At 44.7% G+C, this 6,789-nt stretch overlaps 1 pseudogene; it reads right to left on the bottom strand.

Moving 5' to 3' along the window:
• Positions 1-5,003: 5,003 nt before the first annotated feature.
• Positions 5,004-5,461, bottom strand: LOC119284318 (annotated as a pseudogene).
• Positions 5,462-6,789: the final 1,328 nt, after the last annotated feature.

The following is a 6,789-nucleotide window of genomic DNA, read 5'->3' as shown; positions in this document are numbered from 1 at the left end:
CTTATTTGAACTCCATAGTTTTTCTGTGTTCAAAATGCACCATTCAAAGACACATCATCAATTTTTGCAACGCTCTCATGAATAAATAAGTGACCAAATTAATAGAAGTTCATCATCACATTAAAACCAAAGTACATACATAGTTATCACTGAACAACATATAGCTCTCCAGAGCATCTAATTAAACCATACATTGAAATTATGTAAAACATTTCAATGCAACAACAAATGCGATTATAATCGCAAACAAGGTAACAACTGATCCAACTGCATAATGATACCAAGCCTCGGTATGAACGGCATATTTTCTAATCTTTTTAATCTTCAACCGCATTGCATCCATCTTGATCTTGTGATCATCGACGACATCCGCAACATGCAACTCCAATATCATCTTCTCCTCCTCAATCTTTCTTATTTTTTCCTTCAAGTAATTGTTTTCTTCTTCAACTAAATTTAACCTCTCGACAATAGGGTCGGTTGGAATTTCCGGTTCAACAACCTCCTAGATAAATAAAATATATGTCACGTTGGTCGGCATAATTGTCATAAACAATAAATGAACCAAATAGTTATCAAAAGATAATATATACCACATCTGAATCATAGACAGGACGAGGGCCGACGGGGGCGGATACCAAAACCATCGCACTATATAATAACAAGGAATAATAAAAGTAAGAAAATTAGACAAGTATCTATCTGAAGTAAGAATTTTTTTTCTTTCAGAAAGAAGATAAGAACAAGCAGCTCTCCATGGTGGTGCCGGCGACGAGATCGGCGCGGGCGATCGACGGCGGTTAAGACGGGGACGGGACGTGACAGACCGCTAAAACAAGACAAATCTCGGGGAAAATGGAGCTCGGATGTCGAGTTTCGAGAGGAGAAAGATTAACTAGTGTGGTTCGGACATTTCATCAAACACCTCATGTGCATAGGAGGTGAGCTAGAGCACCCAAGTGCCCTCCCCTCGCCGGCCAGAAAAAACAGAGCACTGTGGAGTGCTCTGCTGTGGCGATGGGGTATATATAGGCAACTCATTTGTCCCGATTCATGGTAGAAACCGGGACTAAAGCCCGGTAATCTGTCCCGGTTCAAGCCACGAACCGGGACCAATGGTTGTGGGCCAGGAGCGCGGACCATTGGTCCCGGTTCGTGCCTAGAACCGGGACAAATGGATCCAGACGAACTGGGACCAATGCCCACGAGGCCCCGGCCGGCCCCCTGGGCTCATGAACCGGGACTAATGCCCCCCATGGGTCCCGGTTCGTGAAGAACCGGGACTAATGGGCTGGCCAGGCCCGAACCAAAGCCCTGTTTTCTACTAGTGTAGGGAGGACAGGACGGTGTAAGGATCTCTGGCGCCCCATCTCCTAGCGTCACTCTCTTTACCTTCTTCAATTAATTACTCGACGATTTAATTCAATTTTTTTCTGCTCGAATCGGCTATAAAACCCTATCTTTTTTCTCTGATTCTAAATCCCGTGCTGTCAAGACCGTTAATGAGAAATGCTCACATGGTTTAGTACTTTTAATTATCGAGGATACAATGCTCACATGGTTTAGTACTTTTAATTCTCGAGGTTACACAAACTAATCTCCCTGCAGAAGTAATGCTGTGTTTTACAATGTTCTGCGCGGTTTACTACTCTTTTTTTTATCTTGGTGATATGCAAAATAATCGTGTCGGCGAACTGTAATTTACTTCTTGGCCCATAATTGCCTTGTACAAAGTTAGAGTAGGCTAGTGTGCTAATCAAAGGCAATGGTTTTTGGCCTTTGGGTCGATCTTTTCGTTGGTTTCCTTGCGGTTCATAGCCTGAATTGTTGCTTCACGACTCTGATGTGGGATTGAGGGATGGAATTTTTGTCTAAAAAGAACACCTACCGAACGGAATTGACAAAAAAACCACCTCCGAGACTAATTGCTAAAACAGACCGGTCTAGACGTGGCGGCAGGCGCCCAGCCGACACCTGGCGCCTGCCGCCACATGCGGAGGGGGCAGCCCTGCCGCCACGGTGTGAGGCGGCCAGTGACAGATTACAGGAAAAAGGCAACTCAGCGAGCTGCGACGGAAGGGCGCAGGGCAGGTGCGCCCTGCCGCCATGCAGCCACTGCGAGCCACGAGCCGGGTCACTTCACTGCTCGTCGAAATGGACAGCTATGGCAAAGTTGTGTGGATGCATCAGGTATTTGTTCTCTAGCGAGCAGTGAAATTTTAACTTTTGTAAAAATTACAGGTCATACGGAGAATAGGAAGGCTAGACAAAAATTTGCAGAAAACAGAATACGTGCCCGGTGGTACAGTCAGCTTCAGAAAATCACGCCGGCCAAATCTGAAAGAGTTTTGATCTGAAATTTTTCTGAGGCGAACTAGAGACGCCCAGATATGTTCAGTAATCTTTTTAGAATTTTTTTGAGCCAAGAGAATAGGCGCAGCAGTGCGCACAAGTCAGATCATAATGTCGGGCGAAGCAGATTAGTACGCCCGATTGATGATTTTATGTAAGTTGATTTGTTAGGCGATTAAGCCTGAAACTTTTGTGAGAACAAGTTAAGTTATCAAAGCAGCATCTGTAAAGTTTGGTTTCAAATGCTCCAAGCTATAGAGAACGGCAATTTTTTTAAGTTGCGTTCACAGAATAAGTGCAGCAATCTAGTACATGAATTAGTAAAGAGTGGTGCTTGACCGTATGGAGCAGCTCTCATAAATGTTGTGCAAAGTGTTGGCACTCACCATCATGATGATTTGTGGTGTGCCTCTCAGACTCAAAGCCTTGTCATCCCATACATGCATGCATAGTGCAAACACATGATGTTTGTAGTTGACAACTATTAATCCACAGCCGATTATGGCTCTTGCGATTTGCCATGAAGTCCTAATTGCATTCCACGACCGACGAGGCCTAAAAACGGTCCAAGCCGACGAGGTTGGACTTTTATTTGTTCGGTGCCGACGAGGCCGGACACTTCTCGCTCGTAGACTTCATCAAAATCCTGCAAACCAGCGGTGCCGGATGACATTCACCATTGACCGACGAGGCTTTGGTAGAATACATGTTTGTATTGTTCATGCACATTTGGAGAACACTTCACACAGGCTTGAAAACGACGACCATCAAGAGCAGCTTAATCGGAGGTGTTCTACAAGATGCGTCTTTCGAGGTTCCGGGAACCTGAAGCTACAGTCACTAAACTTAGTTAGATTGCATAGAGAAACATGATGTAATTGTGTGGAACCATTTGATGTAATACAGAGTTCCCTGAAAGAATTAATGAAATACAGAGTTCCCTAATCTTGTGTGTCCCTTTTATTTATTTGTATACGAGTGTATACTGGCACGCCCACAACCTTTACCATATTGCCGTTACGTATTAAGAAATTATCCCCTTAGCGGGGAGCATTTCTTTTTCGCGAAACAGATATGAATTAGAGACAGGAGATAGAAAATAAATGAGGAGAGGATGGAATCACATTTGAAACCAACAATTTCTTTACCTTTTTTCATCTTTACTCCACATGGGCCACACGGGAAGGTAAACAGGCAGGCAAATGTGCAAAGTGTGGGCTGGATGATTACGTGTGTAGTTTGTCTCAAAAATAACGTGTGTGATTAGCCTGTGGTGGGACCTCCTACTTGTAACTGAACGCTAAGGTGTCAGTAGTGGATCCCTTCTGTAAGCCTGTACCAAACACTGATGTGGCTTGACTAATGACATTGATAGCTTACATGTTTAGATAAATAGTATAGTGAAATCAATCTCTTACGTATATAGAATATTTCGAACGACCCACCCTACATATGAAAATAACAAAGTGGGACTCTTATACTAAACATTTTTTTACATCTCATTATTAAAAAATTTAACTAGTATTTACATTATATTTAACACATATTCACATAGCAATACAAACTTCCATCATGAATCTTATGTTGTACTTTCGAAAAATATTCCATTTTGTTTTATTGAAATAAAGTATGTCTATCTAAATATAAAGACGACAAATAAAAAAATCGCATGCATTTATCAATGGAGTATTTTATTCCATTTGTTTATAGATAAGAGAAGCTTGACCTATATTGGATCTAGTTTGGATGACATGCACACACAATGTACCTGTCGTTTCTATATATTGTAGTGTGTTTGTACATGTTTTATCTATAAATATCTTGATGGAGGATCCTACACAATTCATGAGTATAAGAAATTTATTGTGATTATTTTGTCACAAATTTCAATATTCTTGAACCGGCAGAATGTTTAGTGATGTTTCAATGACGTTCGGTTACATTCTACTTTACACATCTGTCAGTGAAACATATATTAGTGGATGGGTTCTTTTGTATACAAGAACAAAAATTGTAATGTCTTGGTAGGCATGCGGCAACTATATCATCGGAGTTCAGACTTAAGAGTTGACATATGAGATTAAATAAGGCAATCTAGTCGAATCGAAATGCAGATCCAGGAGAGCATGCAATACACAAAATAGCTATCAAACTCTAAAGAAGAGTTAGCACCAAACTGCTCATGGTAGTATAAAAGATGAAATAAATGGTACTGCTAAAGTCTTAGCGAGAACAAAAGGAAACTAAAAGTGAGCAGAGCAAAAACCTTTCTCAATGCATATATACAGATTCACCCCTGTACCTACTTCCTATAATCTAACCTATTTCCTGTTGTGTATATATCTTCTTATTCTTAATGGTCTATGGATTTTACTTTGGAGACCAAATCCATTTGAGCGAAATGCAAATTAACCAAAGCCTGGACAAGGAATTAGTCCTCTTCCATGGGGAAAGTATATATTGTGATAATCTCTACAAAGGAGGGGCCGCTCACAATATATTTCGACACCTCTCTGCCATGGCCTCCTTGGCCCATGCTGTGAGTTGGGTTTGTTTTCACAAAAGCCTAACCGGCAGCGAGAAATTCAGAACTTCTCCTCAGGATTCGCCATCAGCAGTCACGAAATTAAGCAAATAACACCCCGCGTGAATCACGACGTCGGGAACGGCATGGGCAGGAGGAAGGGCGGGGGGAACGGAGCCAGGCAGAGCGGGCAGGTGCGGTGGCAGTGAGTGGCCCAGCGGTCGAGGCAGCCAAAGTGAAAGACGTGCCGGCACCCCCGCGGCCGGCGCACACGCGCGGTGCCGTGGAAGTCGCTGAGGCACACCACGCATCCCTCTGGGAGGATGGGCACCCCGGCGCTGGTGCCGTCGTTGGATACGGAGAGCTCGTCGAAGCGCACGGCCGGGCAGTGCTCCTCCAGCTCCTTGAGGCCGTTGTCGTCGTGGTACTGCCCCTGGTGGTGCCGTGGTGGTGGTGGTGGTCGGAGTCTGAGTTGTTTGGGTGGTCAATGCAGGCGCCGAGCAGGCAGGAGGAGAGGCGGCGGAGGTGGGTATGCAGGAAGAGGAGGTTGGGCAGGAGCCTGGGCACCGCCGGCGAGAAGCCCATTAGCTAGCTGGTCTCGATCGTGCAATCGAGCTAGAGGAGGAGGAGGAGGAGTATCAGTCTGACATAGATGGCAGTGGCGCACAAAGATTGCTCCGGCCTTTATAAGGAAAGGAGAAGCAGAGCAGGTAGACATGAACAGGGAAATAAAGGAGAATAGCTTTGTGCTAGATCGATCAGCCAAGATTTTAGACAGACATCTTTTGTGTGCAGAGCAGCTAGACATGTACCACAGTCGACAGACACAGACATGTAGAGAGTGTACGTGCTCAACTAATCAGATGTTGAGGCATAATATGTCCACCGTCGAGATTAATGCCGTTGTTAATCATCGGTCTGGTGGGGTGGGTCGATCGACGATCGTGCATGTGTCGGTGGAGGCAGGCAGGTCAGCTGCACCTGTCGATCGACTGAGGAGTGAGGACGGCCGGCTCAGCTCAGCTCCACCTGCAAGCGCCTGGCAAGTGTTCGTTAGTACTCCGTAGTACGGAAAAGATGAACAAGCCCGTGCACATGTGTACGTGTTGGAAGCAACCAGCTTGGACACGAACTAATCATCGACTAGGAATAGCATATGTACCATGTTGACATGAAATCTCAAGTCTCGTGTTCACGTGCGTCTGTTCTTCCCTCGCCTGATAGGTCGATCAGCCAAGAGGGCGTAGTATATATTGGCAGCTCCTCAAAGTGTTCAGTTAACGAATGGTTGTTAGTGAATTTCTCTCGAAATTCAGAAACGTGGACTTGTCACCAACATGCTGACTGGCCTGATTCTGAGTAAATCCCTAGGTCTGAAACGTTGTCTGGTCATGATCCAACTCCCGCCCTTAAAATAGTGCTTCTATTGTACTCCCTCCGTTCCTAAATATAAGTCTTTTTAGACATTTCAAATAGACTACCATATACAGATGTATGTAGACATATTTTAGAGTGTAGATTCACTCGTTTTGCTCCGTATGTAGGCACTTGTAGAAATCTCTACAAAGACCTATATTTAGGAACGGAGAAGTACTACATATCTCCGTCCTAATTTATTGGTCCCTTTAGTAAAAGGCAGCTGCTACAAATCAGCCTGATTTATTTTGTCCCAAAATTAGTTGGCTGGCACACCGTTGGATCTGAGACATGTGCGATCGCACCACCCCAGTACATGCTGAGCGCATCGTTCTCCCTATTCTCAACCCTCGCGTTGTCGCGCAGCACCCATTGTGGCTCAGCCCAGCACCCATCATCCTTCACTTCCGCAGCCGCATCGGTAGCTCATCGCCTCCCATCGCAACGTGTCGTCGCTGAAGCCGGCCTTGCAACCACTGGCGGAGCTACTTGTATTG

The sequence above is a fragment of the Triticum dicoccoides genome, chromosome 4A (assembly GCF_002162155.2).
Source record: "Triticum dicoccoides isolate Atlit2015 ecotype Zavitan chromosome 4A, WEW_v2.0, whole genome shotgun sequence".
NCBI classification, from domain to species: domain Eukaryota; kingdom Viridiplantae; phylum Streptophyta; class Magnoliopsida; order Poales; family Poaceae; genus Triticum; species Triticum dicoccoides.
This window is presented reverse-complemented; position numbering and strand designations above follow the sequence as displayed.